Raw genomic sequence first — 25,872 nt, 5'->3', positions numbered from 1 at the left:
TACTTGTTTTGTCATATTGAGATGGTGAAAGTGGGGTATTTCTTTGGGGGATGGTGCTCCCTTTCAATTGTGCTCAGAGGTACCCTTTTTTTCTCTGTGGGGGGTGTGGGGCCTGACCTGGCTTATCTGGTCATTTGAATCAGATTACCGATTAGGCTACAGTCGAGCAACATGAAGTGCGCACGGTGGATTATTCTCCTAGTTGGATTACTTTTGCTGGTACCTGAAACAGCATGCGAATACCGGTGGAATCATCTGCTATAGCAGAGGCTATCTTTTACAATGGACCAAAGGGGACATACCTGCAGAGATGGTGAGACAAAGCAACCCGGGCGAAGGAAGGACGAAGGAAGAAGAAATGGGAAAAGAAAGGCGGTGTGCGGCAGAGGTTGAGGAGGAATAAAACAAAAGACCTCGCTTCATACTGTCTTGCTCTCTAATGTCCAATCACTGAAGGGGAAAAATTGACGAATTCTGGACAAACACACGGTATCTATATGAATACAGGGAGGCCTGTGTGATGGCTGTTGGAGGCGGTGCCCGACTCTGAAGTCACCCCCCACGGATTCACTATTACGGGTATGGACAGAGACAGAGAGGCTACTGACAAGGAGCATGGATGGGAAGGCTGTGCTGATAAATGACAGATGGTGTAAAACAACGATTGTCAGGAAAGAAATGTGCACTCTATTGTTTTTATTTAACTAGGTAAGCCAGTTGAGAACAAGTTCTCATTTACAACTGCGACCTGGCCAAGATAAAGCAAAGCAGTGCGATAAAAACAACAACAACACAGAGTTACATATGGAATACATAAAACGTACAGTCAAAAACACAATAGAAAATATATATACAGTGTGTGCAAATGTAGTTATGGAGGTAAGGCAATAAATAGGCCATAGTGCAAAATAATTACAATTTAGTGTTAACACTGGAGTGATAGATGTGCAGAAGATGTTGTGCAAATAGAGATACTGGGGTGCATTGATACTGATCAAGGTCCCTCTAATTATTTTTCAGCACTGTGCAAATTTCAGGTCTGCTGAGCTCAAACTTGAACTTTGTGAAAATTCTGTGCAACTTCCTGCGCGTGTTTACTGTGAACACTGAGGCTGTACCTGCTTTAAGTTACAGTTTTAACAGTGGCCAAGTAGGCTACTGTGGCTATTTGATCATAATGTAGGCCTACCAGAGTGGCCTACCATCAAATACAATGGAGAAAAATGCCTCCCATAACATTTCACACGGAAATAGGTGTTCCATCATTCAGCCTACAGTAGCAGCCAATGTGTGGTGTTCAATGTAGGCTTACGTTCTATGATACATTTCAAAAAACATGCAGGGCTTGACATTAACCTGTTTATCCACTTGTCCTTCAGACAAGGAGGTGACTGAAAATGTTGTGTTGTTTGATTCAAGAAACCACTTTACAAAATAAAATGCATTATTACTCCCATACCATTATTACAGAGAATCAGACAAATTATGCTACCCTCTGCCTATTGGCTACTTAGCTTATTCAAGACCGTCTCAAAATACAACACTGCCCCTTTAAGACAAAAAAAAGCTCTTTACCTGACTGGCTTTTCAAAGATAGCTAGAAATGTACACATTATGTGCTCTTGTTGACTAGAAATTAGCTAAAACTGGGCTAATAACTCACTAACTAGCAAAGAATATGAACAAATGTGCACAGGTGGCTACATGCAGCTCTTGCTTTGATCTCAAAATAAGCGCATCTACTCGCGACCGCTCATACTGTAAACATAGTCCAGTTCAAAGTGAATGGCACAGATCCATTTATTGCAATGGCTATTTGCATGTAGGCCTACTGCAGGTCTGATTGGTTATGGCGCACCAGTCTGTGTAGAGTACGGGCCTGAGTCGTGCCTGTCAATGCAATAGAATCCTACTCCGATGCACTCTGCCTACAAGAAAATCTCTTGCACTGTTAGTTTTGCATACTAAATCTTGCTTAGTTTGTTTTGTTTCAGTATGTTACATTGAAAGTGGCTAATATTGCGTTGATTTGAGCACAATTCCCACAGTAGAGCGAAACATTGATAGTGTTAACTGAAGGGGAAAGTTCAATCTAGTGCTTCTCTGGGGGTGCTGATATTTCTTCTGCGCAGCAGTCAGAGGGCAGCTACGCGCAGCTTAGAGGAAACATTGCTCCTGATATAGAGCTAATTCTCAGTGTCACTGCGCCCATTCTACCTCCCCCGTGAATACTCCCAGCCTTTTCTGAATGTTGTTTGTATCCATCCAAGAGCGAACATTGTCCATTAAAAAAAATATATATTTAACTTTTATTTAAGTAGGCAAGTCAGTTAAGAACAAATTCTTATTTACAATGATGGCCTACACCGGCCAAACCCAGACGACACTGGGCCAATTGTGCGCCGCCCTATGGGACTCCCAATCACGGCCGGTTGTGATACAGCCTGGAATCAAACCAGGGGGTCTGTAGTGATGCCTCAAGCACTGAGATGCAGTGCCTTAGACCACTGCACCACTCAGGAGCCAATGCAGCTGACATAATTTTTAACGTCACTCAAGAGCTTGATGCGATTTCCCCAGATGAGCCCAAATTCGTCATGGGGGATTCGTCATGGGGGATTTATCTTGGCCAGGTCGCAGTTGTAAATGAGAACTTGTTCTCACCTGGCTTACCTGGTTAAATAAAGGTGAAAAAATTAATTAATATATATATATATATATATATATTTAAATAGCTGCACTCTCAAGCGCACTTTGAGTACTTACACTCAGTATGTGACTTGTCTAAGAAGGAAAAATAAGATCATTGACTTCTGTTACGGCTCAGTTCCCAAAGTGTATTCATCCTTGGTAAGACCCCCACTGGATTGATCAGATCATAACACCAACTTATAGACAGTTACTCAAAAGGGAGAAGGTGGTGGAAAAACAAATAAAAGTGTGGTACAATGAAAGTATTGATCAATTGCAAGGAAGCTTTTATTGTACTACCTGGAGTGTATTTGAGGAATCATCAGCTGACCTGAATGAGATGACTGAAGTAATATCTGGCTATATTGAATTCTATGCTGACTCTGTGATCCCCAAAGAAAGAAACATGGAAGATATTTCCCAACAACAAACCATGGGTGACCAAGGAGTTGAAAGTGGTGCACAACAAGAAGAAACAAGTGTTTGCCTCCGGGAATCCTCTTGAAAGAAAAGAGGTACAGAGGGGTGAACAAAGAGATGAAAAGGGCGAGATGCCATTACAAGGATTTTGGTGCAACAGACACTGTCACAGGGAGACTCTCAATCTGCCTGGATGGGCATTAAGAACATGTCAAACACCCCCTTCAAAGAGAGGCAACGACTCGATCCGTGCCCAGACGAGAGGGTGTGCCCAAAAACTTCTCACCCATCCGCATCAAATGACTACAGACCTGTCGCACTTACCTCCCTCTTGATTAAATCTCATGAAAATCATACATCATCAACACCACCAAACACCTCCTTGACCCCTTCCAATTCATCAACACCACCAAACACCTCCTTGACCCTCTCCAATTCATCAACACCACCAAACACCTCCTTGACCCTCTCCAATTCATCAACACCACCAAACACCTCCTTGACCCCCTCCAATTCATCAACAGCACCAAACACCTCCTTGACCCCCTCCAATTCATCAACAGCACCAAACACCTCCTTGATCACCTCCAATTCATTAACACCACCAAACACCTCCTTGATCACCTCCAATTCATTAACACCACCAAACACCTCTTTGACCCCCTCCAATTCATCAATAATATAATATAATATAATATGCCATTTAGCAGACGCTTTATCCAAAGCGACTTACAGTCATGCGTGCATACATTTTTTGTGTATGGGTGGTACCGGGGATCGAACCCACTACCTTGGCGTTACAAGCGCCGTGCTCTACCAGCTGAGTGACCCTCCTTGACCCCCTCCAATTCATCAACAGCACCAAACACCTCCTTGACCCCCTCCAATTCATCAATACCACCAAGCACCTCCTTGACCCCCTCCAATTCCTCAACACCACCAAACAACTCCTTGACACCCTCCAATTAATACATAGCACCAAACATCTCCTTGACCCCCTCCAATTCATCAACACCACAAAACAACTCCTTGACCCCCTCCAATTCATCAACACCACCAAACCTCTCCTTGACCCCCCCAATTTGCATACCAGTTGGAGAGAGGAACAGATGAAGCCATCCTCTCTCTCTCTTAAATCTGGTGCACATTCATTTGGAGGACAGCAGAACCAATGTGCGTATCATGTTTCGCAGATTTCTCCTCGGCATTTAACACAATCAGTTTGTTCCTAACTGATAGGTCTCAGCAGGTAAGAGTTGACAAGACACTGTCAGAGGTGCGCACTTCTTCAGTTGGAACCCCACAGGGCAGCGTCCTGTACATACTGCAGGAGCCAGTTCCCAGGGTACCACCTGATCACTCCACCCCAAATTCCAGCCCCTCCCCTCTGGCCGCATGTACAGACTGCCTAAGGTTAAAAGAAATAGGGCGAAGTACTCTTTTATTCTGAATGCAATTCTGCAACTTAACAAAATGTTGTATTAATTGCACTTTAGCGCTTGCACTTTAACATGTAGCCCATTTTGACATTTTATTATGAAATTGCACTTACCCAGCCTAGTAAGTAAGTAAGTAAGTAGCCTTGCACGAGCCTTGGCTTGTGCAAGCCGCAACGGCTCATAGGGCAGGAGCCTATCTCCTGTTTCTGTAGCATGAGGCAGCTTGATCTATAAGTACAACCCCCTGGACAGGATGCTAGTCTATCACAGGGCCTTACCCCCAATCTACAGTATCTCCTTAATGCTGAGTGCCAAGCGGAGCTGCATCAGGTTCCATTTTCACAGTCTTTGGTATATACTAGCCTACTTGCTAGTAAGTATCCTTTGCTTTTTGCTGTTGTTTTTTAATATATAATTTTGTGTTTATATGTTTTATGACTGCTGCAAAATGAATTGCCTCTTTGAGGACCTTCAAGTTTTTCTGAATCTGAATCAGATAAAATTCTCTCTGACAGCAAGTCCTCATCTAGAGAAAGAGTGCTGACATTCATATCAAAGGTGCCCCTGCAAGTGGAAGCCATTTAAAAAGGCTGTCGAGCTCCAGCCCCAAGCAAAGCAGTCGAGAAGACAAACAGAGAATTTGCGGTCCCCTGCCTGCCGATCGATGCGGTGGCCAGGCTGTAATTTATGGCAGGACGGCTGGGCTCTTTGAGCAGGCTGTTTAATCCGCCTCCATTCAGTGCCAGCAGCAGGCCAGGGTGAGTTCCACATCTGAGGGCTGAATGGACTCTGGGAGTCAGCGAGGCAGCGAGGGCCAGAGCAGAGACCGGGAGCAATGCAGTATTGATGAAACTCCGGCACTCTGATCCGATGTTCCAAAAACCGTCACAGTTCAGCCGGACAATGCCTCAAAGATACGACATGAAAACAGGGCATGAATAAAATAGTTTGGTAATTAACAGGTGTATTTAGTTGGTGGATGGTGTCTGGTAGAAACCTCAGAATAAAGAAGTGAGAGATGTGTCGTGTGCAGACCTCGGATAACTATAGTTTTAAATATGCTTAGTGGATAGTAACTATTTTTTTGGGAGGAACAAATAGTTACTTTGGAGGTGACTACAACTATTTGAATTCAGATCCCCAAAAATGACTACTTTTTTAAACTATTTGAATACAGATCTCAGAAAGTAACTACTTTTGAAAACTATTTGAATACAGATCTGAGAAAGCAACTACTTAGAAATTATTTGATTGGCTGCATTCAACTAATTGCAGAGCTGTATCTCGAATGTTGAAGATAGAATGAATAAATAAAGCACACACAAGTTCCTATAATATTCCAATCCATCTGAGAGTGGATCATGTTTGATCTACACAATACATTTCTATCTGAACATTCTGTAAATGTCCATTCTCCTGAACAGGCCCCAGGTGTAGGGAATCAAATCAAAGTGTTCTTGTTTCAACACACAGTACCATCTTTAAAGGGATAGTTTACTCAGAATACAAATTAACATGATTTTCCACATACCTTGGCTGTAGAAGGCATGGATATTTTAGTTCCCTAAGACACTTAATAGCCATATTTTAACACTCAACATTAAGCTGGTCTTACTTTCAGAGCAACGTTTTATTAGCATGTTGTTACATAATACTTTGGTAATTGATTCTTAATTGCATAGCTATTATCTGTGAGTTTTTCTAGCTACTGTGCACAAGAGGCTAGTGACTGTTCCTTTCTTTTGTCTTCTTTTTTTTCACCTTTATTTAACCAGGTAAGTTCTCATTTACAACTGCGACCTGGCCAAGATAAAGCAAAGCAGTGCGATAAAAACAATAACAACACAGAGTTACATATGGGATAAACAAAACGTACAGTCAATAACACAATAGAAAATCTATATACAGTCTGTGCAAATGTAGTAAGTTATGGAGGTAAGGCAATAAATAGGCCATAGTGCAAAATAATTACAATTGAGTATTAACACTGGAGTGATAGATGTGCAGAAGATGATGTGCAAATAGAGATACTGGGGTGCAAATGAGCTAAATAAATAACAATATGGGGATGAGGTAGTTGGGTGGGCTAATTACAGATGGGCTGTGTACAGGTGCAGTGATCGGAAAGCTGCTCTGACAACTGATGCTTAAAGTTAGTGAGGGAGATAAGAGTCTCCAGCTTCAGAGATTTTTGCAGTTCGTTCCAGTCATTGGCAGCAGAGAACTGGAAGGAATGGCGGCCAAAGGAGGTGTTGGCTTTGGGGATGACCAGTGAGATATACCTGCTGGAGTGCATACTACGGGTGGGTGTTGCTATGGTGACCAATGATCTAAGATAAGGCGGGGATTTGCCTAGCAGTGATTTATAGATGACCTGGAGCCAGTGGGTTTGGCGACGAATATGTAGTGAGGGCCAGCCAACGAGAGCATACAGGTCACAATGGTGGGTAGTATATGGGGCTTTGGTGACAAAATGGATGGCACTGTGATAGACTACATCCAATTTGCTGAGTAGAGTGTCCTTAGACAACTTGTGTCAAAAAATAACAATGTCAAGGGCGGGCTAACCGTGCCAATATATCCTCCAAACACCGGGTTCGAGGGCATTATCACTTTTAGACAACGGATTACCAACATATTCAAATAATGATTTACATATTTTCATTAAAAACGTTATTTTGATTAATTTATTCATACTATTTCATCCTTCCACAATATATAGTCCTGACACAAATCTAGGATTGCTACCCAAGCCGGCTGGTAGTTTGTTTTATCGGTTCGGTTGTTAGAGACATGACCCAGTCATTCAGTCTTTTTGTTCTGTATCTAAATGTTCCATTGTAATACTGGCTGGCAACGTTCTTATCCCTTGCTTGCTAGCTAGCCAACTACGGCTAACTTACAGTCACGTCAAAAAGTGCAGCCAGAATAACAACAAAGTTGCTTCATTTGCATTTGTTTAAGCTGTTTTCTATTGACATTTATATGGATACATCCATAACAATTAGCTAATGAGGCCCGATTTTGCTTGGCATAGAAAATGTGCTCACTTGTCAGGACACTGTTGTTAAGAGGAGCTTGCCAACAACACAGCTAACACAATCACTTCAAACTGAAGCTGGAAAGACTGCAAACTAGCTGCACTTTCGTTTCATTTTACCTTCTTTCAATTTACATTTCTTTGTATATATCCATAAAAAATTATGCCAGCTGATTCATGATTTCGAATTGTTGAGAAACGCTGCCTGCCTGTCTGTCTGTCTCGTGCCGACTCCTGACACGTTCATTACTATGGGACAGCCGGAGATCAAATTTGAATGCTGAAACAATGTTGCAAATGTCAGAGAAACAGACAGCAAGGTTTATACAAATCTCCGCTGTTGAAAACTAAATGTTAGTCTAAAAGAAATGTGAGATAATGTCTAGATGCTTTTTATAGTGGAGTTCAAGTTTATAAAGTGCCTGGTTGGGCTGATGACAGTGGATTGCGCAGTCAGATGGAACAGAGTAAATAGCCATTTTAACATCATAGATTTAACCGGTGGTAACTTGTGGAATAGATACCGGCTGGAATGCGGTTTTAACCAATCAGCATTCAGGATTAGACCTACCCAGTTTATAAATATGTATAAGAACTTGATGTTAAGTGTTAATGTATTTCCTTATGTCTCACTCATTATGAAAATGTATTTCTTAGTAATTTTTTTAACTGCAATAGTGTTCTACTCTCATGATCAGTCCATGTCCCTCAAACTCCTAGATCTAGCTAAATGCCTGAAAGTGACGTTTATCAGATGTTTTCAGGCCTACAAATGTGTCATAAGTCCATGTCCCATGCAATCTGTTGTGTAGATCCAGTTATATGCCTCAATGCTAATGAGCATATATTTAGACTAATTAAACAAACTTTTGTAGAATTAGTTCTTCATCAAATTTTGGGCAGCCATCAAATATATATATATTTTTATATACTTTCAAATATTATTAGTTTTTCTGTGACCTTTATTTGAATATCAAAGAAAATAATTGCCTTCAGACGATTCTCTATATTCTACCTTGAGTATTTCAAAAGTTGGTATTTTCAAATTAACTACAAAATACAAATATTTTCTGCCCATGTCTGGTGATGTGTCTGTTGGTAAATCAATAAATTGTATTTTCTAGAATGTGTTGAAAGGAAGGTTAAAGTCATAGACTTTATGAAGCACCCCTCTGTTATGTTGCTCAATATTGAGCCTGCTGCATTCTTTTTGGTTGCCCTGGTGACTGGAGATTAACCTTGAAGTGTGGAGAGGGTGGTGGTGTGAGTATGTGTGTGTTTGTGAAAAGTGGGCAGGGAGTGATGCTTTGTGTTTACAACATATGGGCATTGGGCCAGGGAAACCAGTTTCTGAAGTTTCTCTTAGTCAACATATAGTGGAGTAATCTTTGATATGTGTACATACACCTTCCTACTATCCCCCCCCCCCCCTCAGAACATCCTCAATTCGTCTGTCGAAAGCGTTCCACAGGGATGCTGGCCCATGTTGACTCCAATGCTTCCCACAGTTGTGTCAAGTTGGCTGGATGTGCTTTGGGTGGCGGACCATTCTTGATATACACGGGAAACTGTTGAGCGTGAAAAACCCAGGAGCGTTGCAGTTCTTGACACAAACTGGTGCGCCTGACCCCTACTACCATACCCCATTCAAAGGCACTTAAATATTTTGTCTTGCCCATTCACCCTCTGAATGGCACACATACAGTACACAATCCATGTCTGAATTGTCTCAAGGCTTAAAAATCCTTCTTTAACCTGTCTCCTCCCCTTCATGAACACTGATTGAAGTGGAAACAGCTTGTTGATGAGAGGTCGAAGGAGAATGGCAAGCTAACAAGCAGGCCACTAACAGGTAAATAACGGTGCAGTACAACAGTGGTGTGCCACGGATGGGCTATTGCAGCAGGCGACCACACCGGGTTCCACTCCTATCAGCTAAAAACAAGAAGAAGCGGCTCCAGTGGGCACACGATCACCAAAACTGGACAATTGAGGAGTGGAAAAACATTGCCTGATCCTACGAATTCCAGTTCCTGTTGCGTCATGCTGATTGCAGAGTCAAGATTTCACGTAAGAAGTATGAGTCCATGGCCCCATCCTGCCTGGTGTCAATGGTACAGACTGGTGGCGGTGAAGTAATGGTGTGGGGAATGTTTTTCTTGCACACGTTAGGTGCCTTGATACCAATTGAGCAACGTTTCCATGCCCAGAATAATTCAGGCTGTTCTGGAGGCAAAGTTGGGTCCGACCGGGTACTATACTGAACAAAAATATAAACGCAACATGTAAAGTGTTTGTCCAATGTTTCATGAGCTGAAATAAAATATCCCAGAAATGTTCAATACGCACAAAAAGCTTATTTCTCTCAACTTTTGTGCACAAATTTGTTTACATCCCTGTTAGTGAGTATTTCTCCTTTGCCTAGATAATCCATCCACCTGACAGGTGTGGCATATCAAGAAGCTGATTAAACAGCATGATCATTACACAGGTGCACCTTGTGCTGGGGACAATCAAAGGCCACTCTAAAATGTGCCGTTTTGTCACACAACACAATACCACAGCTATCTCAAGTTTTGAGGGTGAGTGCAATTGGCATCCTGACTGCAGGAATGTCCACAAGAACATTTGCCAGAGAATTTAATGTTCATTTCTCTACCATAAATCGCCTCCAACGTCGTTTTAGAGACCGCAGACCACGTGTAACCACACCAGCCCAGGACCTCCACATCAGGCTTCTTCACCTGCGGGATCGTCTGAGACCAGCCACCCGGACAGCTGATGAAACTGAGGAGTATTTCTGTCTGTAATAAAGCCCTTTTGTGGGGAAAAACTCATTCTGATTGGCTGGGCCTGGCTCCCCAGTGGGTGGGCCTATGCCCTCCCAGGCCCACCTATGGCTGCGCTCCTGCCCAGTCATGTGAAATCCATAGATTAGGGTCTAATGAATTCATTTCAATTAACTGATATCCTCATATGAACTGTAATTCAGTCAAATCTTTGAAATTGTTGCATGTTGAGATTATATTTTTGTTCATTATAGATGGGTGTACCTAATAAACTGGCCACTGAGTGCATCTATACACCTCACGTGTTACCCATAATAAGACTATGAAATGTGTATGTTAACAAACTGAATATCTGACTCCATACAGATGATTTAGCAATATGCACAAGACTATAGTTGAGTAGTAATAGGCAATCAAGATAGGAATAAGAATTGTCTATATCAAAGGTAGATATTTCATATCATTGTAAAACGAATGGATTCACATTTAAGGCATATTAAAGCTTAAGTTACAAGACAATACTAGCATTACAAGGCATTATTCTAGGCATTATGAGAGAGGGAGAGAGAAAGAAATCATCGCCTGAAAGGCCATGCCCCAAGAGTCCATGGGGAGGAGTGTGAGAAAGAGAGAGAGTCTATCTCACCACAGGTGGTCAGGAACAACGAGAAAGAGACAATGAATCTAAGAGGCTTTAATAACATCTGACCAATAGTATTAGTGTAAAGTTAACCTCCAATCAGACATCAGACCTACGGAATGTAAAGACAACAGAACCTCTGCTACCCAGAGGTGTGACAAGAGGGGGTTGGTGAGATAATGCAGCATTCCTATGACAACACAGAGGAAACCTTGCTTACAGTTGATAAGAGTCACTTCGGGGGCTGGGCCACACTACAAACACAACACCACCACCCCTCTTAACTCACACACAATCACACACACACCATGCCACCTCAGAGCCTGTGTCCTAGACACGTAAACACACACACACAAATGCACACGCGCAGATGTTGATTTATGCAACGTGCCGTGCCACTGCCAGTGACGATGCCGTGATGTATTTTGCATTTGGGAGATGAAAAATGGAACGTGAACAGGAGGGATCAGCAAGTTTCCACCCATAGAGTGTGAAATGGAGCCGCTGATTCGAGCTGACTCGCACTGCGCATGCCCCTGAGGAGTGGGCCTTTTCAGACTCTCAGCCTGTCAATCATCTCTGCCCCCGGTTCCACAGACTGAGCAGTCCAGAATGGTGGAAAGTTTCCTCCCTTCTTTTATCAGGATGGAAGGCAGGGTTGGGGTCAATTCCATTTCAATCCCATTTCATTCAGAAAGTAAACCAAATTCTAAATTCAAATTCCAGATTTTCTTCATTGAAAAGCATTGAAGAGAATTGGAATTTCGGTGTACTTTCTGAATTTACTGGAATTAAAATGGAATTGACCCCAACCCTGATGGAAGGAAATAGATGTGTGAAGCAATCTATTTTAACAAACCAATCCATACCTAAAGGGCTATGTGTCATACTATGCTAATTGTGCAAATGGCCATATGTAATTAAGAATCTATTTATATGTAGTTACTAATGTATGATAGTGAAATGTCGAAAATACATGATCACATTTATTTTTATTTTTTTATTTTATTTAACCTTTATTTAACCAGGTAAGCCAGTTGAGAACAAGTTCTCATTTACAACTGCGACCTGGCCAAGATAAAGCAAAGCAGTGCGGAAAAAACAACAACAACACAGAGTTACATATGGAATAAACAAAACGTACAGTCAATAACACAATAGAAAATCCATATACAGTGTGTGCAAATGTAGTAAGTTATGGAGGTAAGGCAATAAATAGGCCATAGTGCAAAATAATAACAATTATAATTTAGTATTAACACTGGAGTGATAGATGTGCAGAAGATGATGTGCAAATAGAGATACTGGGGTGCAAATGAGCTAAATAAATAACAATATGGGGATGAGGTAGTTGGGTGGGCTAATTACAGATGGGCTGTGTACAGGTGTAGTGATCGGTAAGCTGCTCTGACAACTGATGCTTAAAGTTAGTGAGGGAGATAAGTGTCTCCAGCTTCAGAGATTTTTGCAGTTTGTTCCAGTCATTTGCAGCAGAGAACTGGAAGGAATGGCGACCAAAGGAGGTGTTGGCTTTGGGGATGACCAGTGAGATAAACCTGCTGGAACGCATACTACGGGTGGGTGTTGCTATGGTGACCAATGAGCTAAGATAAGGCGGGGATATGCCTAGAAGGGATTTATAGATGACCTGGAGCCAGTGGGTTTGGCGACAAATATGTAGTGAGGGCCAGCCAACGAGAGCGTACAGGTCCCAATGGTGGGTAGTATATGGGGCTTTGGTGACAAAACGCATGGCACTGTGATAGACTACATCCAATTTGCTGAGTAGAGTGTTGGAAGCTATTTTGTAAATGACATCGCCGAAGTCAAGGATCGGTAGGATAGTCAGTTTTACGAGTGCATGTTTAGCAGCATGAGTGAAGGACGCTTTGTTGCGAAATAGGAAGCCGATTCTAGATTTAACTTTGGATTGGAGATGCTTAATGTGAGTCTGGAAGGAGAGTTTACAGTCTAACCAGACACCTAGGTATTTGTAGTTGTCCACATATTCTAAGTCAGACCCGCCGAGAGTAGTGATTCTAGTCGGCAGGCGGGTGCAAGCAGCGTTTGATTGAAGAGCATGCATTTAGTTTTACTAGCGTTTAAGAGCAGTTGGAGGCTACGGAAGGAGTATTGTACGGCATTGAAGCTCGTTTGGAGGTTTGTTAACACAGTGTCCAATGAAGGGCCAGATGTATACAAAATGGTGTCGTCTGCGTAGAGGTGGATCTGAGAGTCACCAGCAGCAAGAGCGACATCATTGATGTACACAGAGAATAGAGTCGGCCCAAGAATTGAACCCTATGGCACCCCCATAGAGACTGCCAGAGGTCCAGACAACAGGCCCTCTGATCTGACACATTGAACTCTATCTGAGAAGTAGTTGGTGAACCAGGCGAGGCAGTCATTCGAGAAACCAAGGCTATTTAGTCTGCCAATAAGAATGCGGTGATTGACAGAGTCAAAAGCTTTGGCCAGGTCAATGAAGACGGCTGCACAGTACTGTCTTTTATCGATCGCAGTTATTATATCGTTTAGGACCTTGAGCGTGGCTGAGGTACACCCATGACCAGCTCGGAAACCAGATTGCATAGCGGAGAAGGTACGGTGGGATTCTAAATGGTCGGTGATCTGTTTGTTAACTTGGCTTTCAAATACTTTCGAAAGGCAGAGCAGGATGGATATAGGTCTGTAACAGTTTGGATCTAGAGTGTCACCCCCTTTGAAGAGGGGGATGACTGCGGCAACTTTCCAATCTCTGGGGATCTCAGATGATACGAAAGAGAGGTTGAAGAGGCTGGTGATAGGGGTTGCGACAATTTCGGCGGCTAATTTTAGAAAGAAAGGGTCCAGATTGTCTAGCCCAACTGATTTGTAGGGGTCCAGATTTAGCAGCTCTTTCAGAACATCAGCTATCTGAATTTGGGTGAAGGAGAAGCAGGGGGGGCATGGGTAAGTTGCAGCGGAGGGTGCGGAGCTGGTGGCCGGGGTAGGGGTAGCCAGGTGGAAAGCATGGCCAGCTGTAGCAAAATGCTTGTTGAAATTTTCGATAATCGTAGATTTATCGGTAGTGACAGTGTTTCCTAGCCTCAGTACAGTGGGCAGCTGGGAGGAGGTGCTCTTATTCTCCATGGACTTTACAGTGTCCCAAAACATTTTGGAGTTAGTGCTACAGGATGCAAATTTCTGTTTGAAAAAGTTAGCCTTTGCTTTCCTAACTGATTGTGTATATTGGTTCCTGGCTTCCCTGAAAAGTTGCATATCGTGGGGGCTGTTTGATGCTAATGCAGTACGCCACAGGATGTTTTTGTGCTGGTCAAGGGCAGTCAAGTCTTGGGTGAACCAGGGGCTATGTTAATTCTTAGTTCTGCATTTTTTGAATGGGGCATGCTTATTTAAGATGGAGAGGAAAGCACTTTTAAAGAACAACCAGACATCCTCTACTGACGGAATATGGTCAATATCCATCCAGGATACCCGGGACAGGTCAATTAGAAAGGCCTGCTCGCTGAAGTTTTTTAGGGAGCGTTTGACAGTGATGAGGGGTGTTCGTTTGACCACGGACCCATTACGGACGCAGGCAATGAGGCAGTGATCGCTGAGATCCTGGTTGAAGACAGCGGAGTTGTATTTAGAGGGTAAATTAGTCAGGATGATATCTTTGAGGGTGCCCATGTTAACGGATTTAGGGTTGTACCTGGTAGGTTCCTTGATAATTTGTCTGAGATTGAGGGCATCTAATTTAGATTGTAGGACGGCCGGGGTGTTAAGCATATCCCAGTTTAGGTCACCAAGCAATACGAATTCTGAGGATAGATGGGGGGCAAGCAATTCACATATGGTGTTCATGGCACAGCTGGGGGCTGAGGGGGGTTTGTAGCAAGCGGCAACAGTGAGAGACTTATTTCTGGAAAGGTGGAAGTAGAAGCTCAAACTGTTTGGGCACAGACCTCGATAGTATGATAGAGCTCTGCAGGCTATCTCTACAGTAGATTGCAACTCCGCCCCCTTTGGTAGTTCTATCTAGACGGAAAATGTTGTAGTTGGGAATGGACATTTCAGAATCTTTGGTGGCCTTCCTGAGCCAGGATTCAGACACTGCTAGAACATCAGGGTTGGCTGAGTGTGCTAACGCAGTGAATAACTCAAACTTAGGGAGGAGGCTGCTGATATTAACATGCAAGAAACCAAGGCTTTTGCGATTACAGAAGTCAACAAATGATAGCGCCTAGGGAGCAGGAGTGATACTGGAGGCTACAGGGCCTGGGTTAACCTATACATCACCAGATGAACAGAGGAGGAGTAGAATAAGGATACGGCTAAAGGCTTTAAGAACTGGTCTTCTAATGCGTTGGGTACAGAGAAAAAAAGGGGCCGATGGTAGGTAGTGCAGGCCATGGCCACGGACAATGGTGATGACCGCTAACGGTGGCTAATTTCAGCCAGCTGGCTAGCTGGCTAGTTTCAGCCAGAGTTTCTGGATTTTTTACACTGAATGCAAAACAAACAACAACAAGAACTAGAAGGAAGTTAAAGTACCTGGGGGAAGAGTGAACAAGGATATGACTTTATGGTCCAACACACACACACCTACACACACATAAACGTGCAGACACACACCACGAGGCACACACACACACATTCCCCCTGAAGCACTCCTTTCAATCAGACTGCATCTCCAACTATTCATTTACCTTTTCATAACAGCTAATCCAGTGATGGAGTGTGTGTGTGTGTGTGTGTGTGTGTGTGTGTGTGTGTGTGTGTGTGTGTGTGTGTGTGTGTGTGTGTGTGTGTGTGTGTGTGTGTGTGTGTGTGTGTGTGTGTGTGTGTGTGTGTGTGTGTGTGTGTGTGTGTGTGTGTGTTTCGGCTGCTGAAGACCCATGATTGTTTGTTTCAGAGATGAGGCTTAGAGAAAGAGCCTTATTACTAGGGCCGGGACGATAACAGTATCATCATACTCATTAGTATCGTGGCAAGGAAACAAAGCCCGAAGCGTATTAAACTTCTTTAGGAACACAGCCCTAATGTTGGAAACAAACATCATTGTCATCCAGAGTCACATGCAGTGTTGGAAAAAGTACCCATTTGTCATACTTGAGTAGAAGTAAAGATACCTTAATAGAAAATGACTCAAGTAAAAGTCCCCCAGTAAAATACTACTTGAGTAAAAGTCTAAAAGTATTTGGTTTAAAATATACTTAACTATCAAAAGTAAAAGTGTAAATTATTTCAAATTCCTTATATTAAGCAAACCAGACAGCACCATTTTCTTGTTTTTTTTAATTATGGGTAGCCAGTGGCACACTCCAACACTCAGACATCCTTTACAAACAAAGCATGTGTGTTTAGTGAGTCCGTCAGATCAGAGGTAGTAGAGATAACCAGGGATGTTCTCTTGTGTGAATTGAACCATTTTCCTGTCCTGCTAAGCATTCAAAATGTAATGAGTACTTTTGCGTGTCAGGGAAAATGTATGGAGTAAAAAGTACATTATTTTCTTTAGGAATGTAGTGAAGTAAAAGTAAAAGTTGTCAAAAATATAAATAGTAAAGTAAAGTACAGATACCACAAAAAACGATTTAAGAAGTCCTTTAAAGTATTTTTACTTAAGTACTTTACACCACTGGTCACATTTATTTATTTTCCAAGCTATAGCACACAGTATTTTACACACAGCAGGTTTTTAAAGGACCAAAGAGTTTGGTCTACTTCGTGTTTTCATTTTTGGCATGGAAAAAATATTGCGATACTGGTATCATCCCGGCCCTACTTAATACATACCGTTTATTGGGTCTGTGTTGATGTTTTGGGGGAAGGTGGTTTATTAAATATAGCCTAGTGCATCACTGTCAGGATTCGGGAGTGACGTGCACATGTTCCATGTGCAATTAAATGTCAATCAATAGCGAGCTGTAGCACTCTCCATCATTCTGGATTAGCTGTAGCACTCTCCATCATTCTGGATTAGCCGTAGCACTCTCCCATTCTGGATTAGCTGTAGCACTCTCCATCATTATGGAATAGCTGTAGCACTCTCCCATTCTGGATTAGCTGTAGCATTTGCCATCATTATGGAATAGCTGTAACACTCTCCCATTCTGGATTAGCTGTAGCACTCTCTATCATTCTGGATTAGCTGTAGCACTCTACATCATTCTGGATTAGCTGTAGCACTCTCCCATTCTGGATTAGCTGTAGCACGGTTTGAAGGCCTAAAGGAAAACCTTGGGAACAACACTAGTAGTGTTAAGACAGAGGAAGTCAAACTGTGGATGAGTTAGTCTGTGTTGGGAGGCTATCTGCGCAACAACATAATGAATAGCACACTGTGTTGTCATCTCAGATAAGAGTAGAGCTGTGAGGAGATATTGTAGTCTTCTGGTTAGCGCCGCTCACTCTCAACGTCTCCGTTACAGATGATGTCATCATTTCAGTTCAGTTCAAACACAGATCTCTGATGTACTGCATCTTTGGTAGCTAGAGCATCTCTAAATGACAGAGATATTCAATCGAATCTATCGCCCCGAGAGGATGAATAAAGTTGTACTGAATTGAATTGGAATAAATAAAAAACAAACGTCTTCCCGCCTGGCTGGAAAATACTAATCAACATTAATTTGAGTTTCTCTTTGTTTCTCACTCAGCAATGTTTAGTTGATTACATAATTTAAAGTACTCGAGTACAGCATGGGTGCCAAAACATGTGGTTTTGTCTTATTCTGGAAACCCAGATGACATGTTCAATTAAATAGGCACCCGTATTCCCTGCTTTTGTATAACACGTTTCTGTGCGTTTGCCAAGTATCGTATAGGCTTTGTCTAGCAGTGGCAGCAAGGTCGTTCACCTCTGAGGAGTACAAGTAGGTCTTCTGAGAGCTGAACTGAGCCCTGTACAGTCGTGGTCAAACGTTTTCAGAATGACACAAATACACATTTTCACAAAGTCTGCTGCCTCAGAGTTGATGATGGCAATTTGCATATACTCCAGAATGGCATGAAGAGTGATCAGATGAATTGCAATTAATTGCAAAGTCCCTCTTTGCCATGAAAATGAACTTAATCCCCAAAAAACATTTCCACTGCATTTCAGCCCTGCCACAAAAGGACCAGCTGCCACCATGTCAGTGATTATTTCGATAACACAGGTGAGAGTGTTGATGAGGACATGGCTGGAGATCACTCTGTTTTTTAAATTTATTTAATTTAGCCTTTATTTAACCAGGTAAGCCAGTTGAGAACAAGTTCTCATTTACAACTGCGACCTAGCCAAGATAAAGCAATGCAGTGCGATAAAAACAACAACAACACATAGTTACATATTGAATAAACAAAATGTACAGTCAATAACACAATAGAAAATCTATATACAGTGTGTGCAAATGTAGAAAGTTATGGAGGTAAGGCAATAAATAGGCCATCGTGCAAAATAATTACAATTTAGTATTAACACTGGAGTGATAGATGTGCAGAAGATGATGTGCAAATAGAGATACTGGGGTGCAAATGAGCAAAATAAATAACAATGGAAATAACAATATGGGGATGAGGTAGTTGGGTGGGCTAATTACAGATGGGCTGTGTACAGGTGCAGTGATCGGTAAGCTGCTCTGACAACTGATGCTTAAAGATAGTGAGGGAGATAAGTGTCTCCAGCTTCAGAAATTTTTGCAGTTCGTTCCAGTCATTTGCAGCAGAAAACTGGAAGGAATGGCGGCCAAAGGAGGTGTTGGCATTGGGGATGACCAGTGAGAAATACCTGCTGGAATGCATACTACGGGTGGGTGTTGCTATGGTGACCAATGGTCTAAGATAAGACGGGGATTTGCCTAGAAGTGATTTATAGATGACCTGGAGCCAATGGGTTTGGCGACGAATATGTAGTGAGGACCAGCCAACAAGAGCGTACAGGTCACAGTGGTGGGTAGTATATGGGGCTTTGGAGACAAAACGGATGGCACTGTGATAGACTACATCCAATTTGCTGAGTAGAGTGTTGGAGGCTATTTTGTAAATGACATTGCCGAAGTCAAGGATCGGTAGGATAGTCAGTTTTACGAGTGCATGTTTGGCAGCATGAGTGAAGGAGGCTTTGTTGCGAAATAGGAAGCCGATTCGAGATTTAACTTTGGATTGGAGATGCTCAATGTGAGTCTGGAAGGAAAGTTTACGGTCTAACCAGACACCTAGGTATTTGTAGTTGTTCACATATTCTAAGTCAGACCCGCCGAAAGTAGTGATACTAGTCGGGCGGGCGGGTGCAAGCAGCGTTCGATTGAAGAGCATGCATTTAGTTTTACCAGCGTTTAAGAGCAGTTGGAGGCCACGGAAGGAGTGTTGTATGGCATTGAAGCTCGTTTGGAGGTTTGTTAACACAGTGTCCAATGAAGGGCCAGATGTATACAAAATGGTGTCATCTGCGTAGAGGTGGATCTGAGAGTCACCAGCAGCAAGAGCGACATCATTGATATACACAGAGAATAGAGTCGGCCCGAGATTTGAGCCCTGTGGCACCCCCATAGAGACTGCCAGAGGTCCAGACAACAGGCCCTCCAATTTGACACATTGAACTCTATCTGAGAAGTAGTTGGTGAACCAGGCGAGGCAGTCATTTGAGAAACCAAGGCTATTTAGTCTGCCAATAAGAATGCAGTGATTGACAGAGTCAAAAGCCTTGGCCAGGTCGATGAAGATGGCTGCAAAGTACTGTCTTTTATCGATCGCAGTTATTATATAGTTTAGGACCTTGAGCGTGGCTGAGGTGCACCTATGACCAGCTCGGAAACCAGATTGCATAGCGGAGAAGGTACGGTCGGTGATCTGTTTGTTAACTTGGCTTTCAAATACTTTCGAAAGGCAGAGCAGGATGGATATAGGTCTGTAACAGTTTGGATCTAGAGTGTCACCCCCTTTCAATCTCTGGGGATCTCAGATGATAGGAAAGAGAGGTTGAACAGGCTAGTAATAGGGGTTGCGACAATTTCGGCGGCTAATTTTAGAAAGAAAGGGTCCAGATTGTCTAGCCCAGCTGATTTGTAGGGGTCCAGATTTAGCAGCTCTTTCAGGACATCAGCTATCTGAATTTGGGTGAAGGAGAAGCGGGGGGGGCATGGGCAAGTTGCAGCGGAGGGTGCAGAGCTGGTGGCCGGGGTAGGGGTAGCCAGGTGGAAAGCATGGCCAGCCGTAGCAAAATGCTTGTTGAAATTCTCGATTATCATGACAGTGTTTCCTAGCCTCAGTGCAGTGGGTAGCTGGGAGGAGGTGCTCTTATTCTCCATGGACTTTACAGTGTCCCAAAACTTTTTGGAGTTAGTGCTACAGGATGCAAATTTCTGTTTTAAAAAGCTAGCCTTTGCTTTCCTAACTGCTTGTGTATATTGGTTCCTGACTTCCCTGAAAAGTTGCATATCGCGGGGGCTATTCGATGCTAATGCCGTACGCCACAGGATGTTTTTGTGCTGGTCAAGGGCAGTCAAGTCTGGGGTGAACCAGGGGCTATATCTGTTCTTAGTCCTGAATTTTTTGAATGGGGCATGCTTATTTAAGATGGAGAGGAAAGTACTTTTGAAGAACATCCAGGCATCCTCTACTGATGGAAAGAGGTCAATATCCATCCAGGATACCCGGGCCAGGTCAATTAGAAAGGCCTGCTCGCTGAAGTGTTTTAGGGAGTGTTTGACAGTGATGATGGGTGGTCGTTTGACCGCGGACCCATTACGGACGCAGGCAATGAGGCAGTGATTGCTGAGATCCTGGTTGAAGACAGCGGAGGTGTATTTAGAGGGTAAATTAGTCAGGATGATATCTATGAGGGTGCCCATGTTTATGGATTAAGGGTTTTACCTTGTAGGTTCCTTGATGATTTGTGTGAGATTGAGGGCATCTAGTTTAGATTGTAGGATGGCCGGGGTGTTAAGCATATCCCAGTTTAGGTCACCAAGAAGTACGAACTCTGAGGATAGATGGGGGCAAGCAATTCACATATGGTGTCCAGGGCACAACTGGGGGCTGAGGGGGGTCTGTAGCAAGCGGCAACAGTGAGATACTTTTTTCTGAAAAGGTGGATGTTTAGAAGTAGAAGCTCAAACTGTTTGGGCACAGACCTGGATAGTATGATAGAGCTCTGCAGGCTATCTCTACAGTAGATTGCAACTCCACCCCCTTTGGCAGTTCTATCTAGACAGAAAATGTTGTAGTTCGGAATGGACATTTCTGAATTTTTGGTGGCCTTCCTAAGCCAAGATTCAGACACTGCTAGAACATCATACGGCTAAAGGCTCTAAGAACTGGTCTTCTAGTGCATTGGGTAGAGAGAAGAGGGGAAGATTTCCGGGCGTTGTAGAAGTGATTCAGGGCATTATGTACAGACAAGGATATGGAAGGATCAGTACAGTGGAGGTACAGTGGAGGTACACCTAAGCATTGGGTAACTATGAAAGAGATAACATCACTGGAGGTACCGATTATGCCGGTCTCCGCGTGTATGGGGGGTGGGACAAAGGAGCTCTCTCAGGCTAGTTGAGCTGAACTTGGGGCTCTACAGTGAAATTGTATAATAAGAACTAACCCAAACAGCAAATGACTAGGCATATTCACATGGGAGAGAGGCATAACGCAATCACAGGTGTTATTCGAGAGGGCTAAGACAACAACTGGTAATGGCGACGAAAATTTGGGCTGAGGCTAAACAGATAAACAGGATGGGGTACCGTGTAAAGGAACAGTCCAGCAGGCATTAGCTGTGTAGCTGAGAGATCATAAGGTCCAGTTAACAGCACTAAGTAAGTCTGGGATCAGATCCTAGGCTGCTAAAGCACAGGCAAGCAGGAGGCACGGCTGTTGATTGCGCGTGCTAGCGGGCCGGGGCTAGCAGATGGATCTTCGTGGTCGTCGCAACGGGAAGCCTGTTGAAACCACATCAGACGATTACGTCGGCAGACCAGTCGTAATGGATCGGTGGGGCTCCGTGTCAACACTAGGAGGTCCCGTCCGGTTGACAGAGAGGTAGATAGCCGGGAAATGGGCCTGGCTCGAGGCTAGCTCAAGGCTAACTGGGGCTAGCTTTGGACAGTGGTGATTAGCCAACAACAACAACAGCCACTCGGTTGCAGCTAGCTAGTTGCGATGATCAGGTGTTAAGGTCCAGTGATTCCGGCAGAAAATGCGATATGCTCTGGCTCAATAGCGCGATGTGCAGACTGTGCATACTGGCCAATAATTGTCTAGGCTAGAGCTGGCTGGTAGGTAGTGCAGGCCACGGACAATGGTGAAGACCGCTAACGGTGGCTAATAGCAAGTAGCTAGTTAGCTGGCTAGCTGGCTAGTTTCAGCCAGAGGTTCTGGATAAAAATAAATAATAGAATCCGTTCAACATTGGGTGAGGCGGGTTGCAGGAAAGTATATTTAGTTAACGGATTGAAAGTGAGATTGAGAAATATATACGAAAATATATACGAAAAAGACAACAACAAAAAAAACTGGCTATTTACATGAGGACACTATAGAAAACACGAACGCACTGCTATGCCATCTTGGATCTTGGATCTGTCATGCTGATTGAGTTAGAATAACAGACTGGAAGCTTTAAAAAGAGGGTGGTGCTTGAAATCATTGTTCTTCCTCTGTTAACCATGGTTACCTGCAAGGAAACACGTGCCGTCATCATTGCTTTGCACAAAAAGGGCTTCACAGGGAAGGATATTGCTGCTAGTAAGATTGCACCTAAATCAACCATTTATCGGATCATCAAGAACTTCAAGGAGAGAGGTTCAATTGTTGTGAAGAAGGCGTCAGGGCGCCCAAGAAAGTCCAGCAAGCGCCAGGACCGTCTCCTAAAGTTGATTCAGCTGCGGGATCGGGGCACCACCAGTGCAGAGCTTGCTCAGGAATGGCAGCAGGCAGGTGTGAGTGCATGTGCACGCAGAGTGAGGCGAATACTTTTGGAGGATGGCCTGGTGTCAAGAAGGGCAGCGAGGAAGCCACTTCTCTCCAGGAAAAACATCAGGGACAGACTGATATTCTGCAAAAAGTACAGGGATTGGACTGCTGAGGACTGGGGTAAAGTCATTTTCTCTGATGAATCCCCTTTCCGATTGTTTGGGGCATCCAGAAAAAAGCTTGTCCGGAGAAGACAAGGTGAGCATCAGTCCTGTGTCATGCCAACAGTAAAGCATCCTGAGGCCATTCATGTGTTGGGTTGCTTCTCAGCCAAGGGAGTGGGCTCACTCATAATTTTGCCTAAGAACACAGCCATGAATAAAGAATGGTACCAACACATCCTTCGAGAGCAACGTCTCCCAACCATCCAAGAACAGTTTGGTGACGACCAATGCCTTTTCCAGCATGATGGAGCACCTTGCCATAAGGCAATCCCATTGAGAACTTGTGGTCGATCCTCAAGAGGCAGGTGGACAAACAAAACCCCACAAATTCTGACGAACTCCAAGCATTGATTATGCAAGAATGGGCTGCCATCAGTCAGGTTGTGGCCCAGAAGTTAATTGACAGCATGCCAGGGCAGATTGCAGAGGTCTTGAAAAAGAAGGGTCAACACTGCAAATATTGACTCTTTGCATAAACTTAATGTAATTGTCAATAAAAGCCTTTGACACTTATGGAATGCTTGTAATTATATTTCAGTATACCATAGTAACATCTGACAAAAATATCTTATAACACTGAAGCAGCGAACTTTGTGAAGACCAATACTTGTGTCATTCTCAAAACTTTTGACCATGACTGTAGTAAAACTGACAGAAAACAGAGGAATCCATTGTTGGATTCGTTATGATCTAAAAAATTATGATAATGCCCTTTTAGTGTAAGAGCTGTTTGAAAAGACCGCCTGAAATTTCAGCCTGTTTTGGTGGGATGTTTTGGCCTGCCTTGTGACATCAGCAGGCGGTAAATTAGTTAATAGACCAATAAGAAAGACAGTTCCAACCACTCTGCCAATAACAGCTAGTTTTCAGTTTTCCTGAAACAAACGGTATACCCTGGAGTGAGTGCTTTCAGAACACTGTTGCTGGCTAGCCAGAGTGAGTCATCTGGAAAGACACACCAAAGACAGGCAGAAATATGACTGGATAATTTATTGTGAAAATAGTGTTGACCTATTAGTGAACTCCAGTTGCTAGAGAGGCATTGGACAGATTCAGTGCTTGAATGTCATCCATTGCATCATGAGTACAGTACTGTTAAGTATTGCTCAAGGCACTTGTACAACAAAGTGCATACAGTTCCTTCCATGTACGCTCACGACTCAACAGTATAGATGTCAGCTGCAACAGTAAAATAAATAACTGACACCCTTAACATAGTCAGTTTTAGAATGGGTAACTAGGAATAGGCTGGTGCTAAATACTGTATCTAATTTCTGGGACTAATCACTCGCTCAACCATACATCTCATCTAGATCTATAATTGAATAATGTGGCCATTGAGCAAGTTGAAAGACTAAACTGCAGGGTGTAACCCCAGATAGCAAGCTATCATGGTCAAAACATATAGTGCCTTGCAAAGGTATTCATCCCCCTTGGCGTTTTTCCTATTTTGTTGCATTACAACCTGTAATTTAATGGATTTTTATTTGGATTTCATGTAATGGGCATACACAAAATAGTCAAAATTGGTGAAGTGAAATGAAAAAAATAACTTGTTTCAAAAAAATCTAAAAAATCAATAACGGAAAAGTGGTGCGTGCATATGTATATAAGTCGCTCTCGATAAGAGCGTCTGCTAAATGACTCAAATGTAAACGTAAATGTAATGTTTTTCATCAGCAGGGACTGGGAAACTGGTCAGAATTGAAGGAATGATGGATGGCGTTAAATACAGGGAAATTCTTGAGGGAAACCTGTTTCAGTCTTCCAGAGATTTGAGACTGGGATGGAGGTTCACCTTCCAGCAGGACAATGACCCTAAGCATACTGCTAAAGCAACACTCGAGTGGTTTAAGGGGAAACATTTAAATGTCTTGGAATGGCCTAGTCAAAGCCCAGACCTCAATCCAATTGAGAGTCTGTGGTATGACTTAAAGATTGTTGTACACCAGTGGAACCCATCCAACTTGAAGGACCTGGAGCAGTTTTACCTTGAAGAATCAGCAAAAATCCCAGTGGCTGGATGTGCCAAGCTTATAGAGACATACCCCAAGAGACTTGCAGCTGTAATTGCTGCAAAAGGTGACTCTACAAAGTATTGACTTTGGGGGGTGAATAGTTATGCACCCTCAAGTTTTCATTTTTTTTGTCTTATTTCTTGTTTGTTTCACAATAAAAATATGTTGCATCTTCAAAGTGCTAGGCATGTTGTGTAAATCAAATGATACAAACCCCCCAAAAATCCATTTTAATTCCAAGTTATAAGTTAACAAAATAGTAAAAATGCCAAGGGGGGTGAATACTTTTGCAAGCGACTGTATAGACTCAATGGTTACTAAAATGGGAAGAGGTATTTCCACGATAAGGCGTTGCTCTGCTTTCTTGATATCTCAGTCAACCAGACAGGTCCTACAGGCCCTAGTTTTGTCACAGCTGTGTGGTCATGTGCGGCAAATAAGGACATAGGCAAATTGCAGTTGGTCCAGAACAGAGCAGCACATATTGCACTTAGATGTACACGGAGAGCAAATGTCAATGACATGCATGTCAATCTCTCCTGGCTTTCCTCAAAGAGGAGAGATTGACTGCATCACTATTGGTCTTTGTGCGAGGTGTTGATGTGTTGAAGATACCGAACTGTCTGTTCAAGCAGTTGGCACGTAGTTCGGACACTCATCGGTATCACACGAGACATGCAACCAGAGGTCTCTTCACAGTCCCCAGGTCCAGAACAGAGGCTGGGAAACACACT

This window comes from Coregonus clupeaformis, chromosome 1 (genome assembly GCF_020615455.1).
Source record: "Coregonus clupeaformis isolate EN_2021a chromosome 1, ASM2061545v1, whole genome shotgun sequence".
Classification (NCBI taxonomy): domain Eukaryota; kingdom Metazoa; phylum Chordata; class Actinopteri; order Salmoniformes; family Salmonidae; genus Coregonus; species Coregonus clupeaformis.
Note: the sequence above shows the minus strand (reverse complement) of the source record.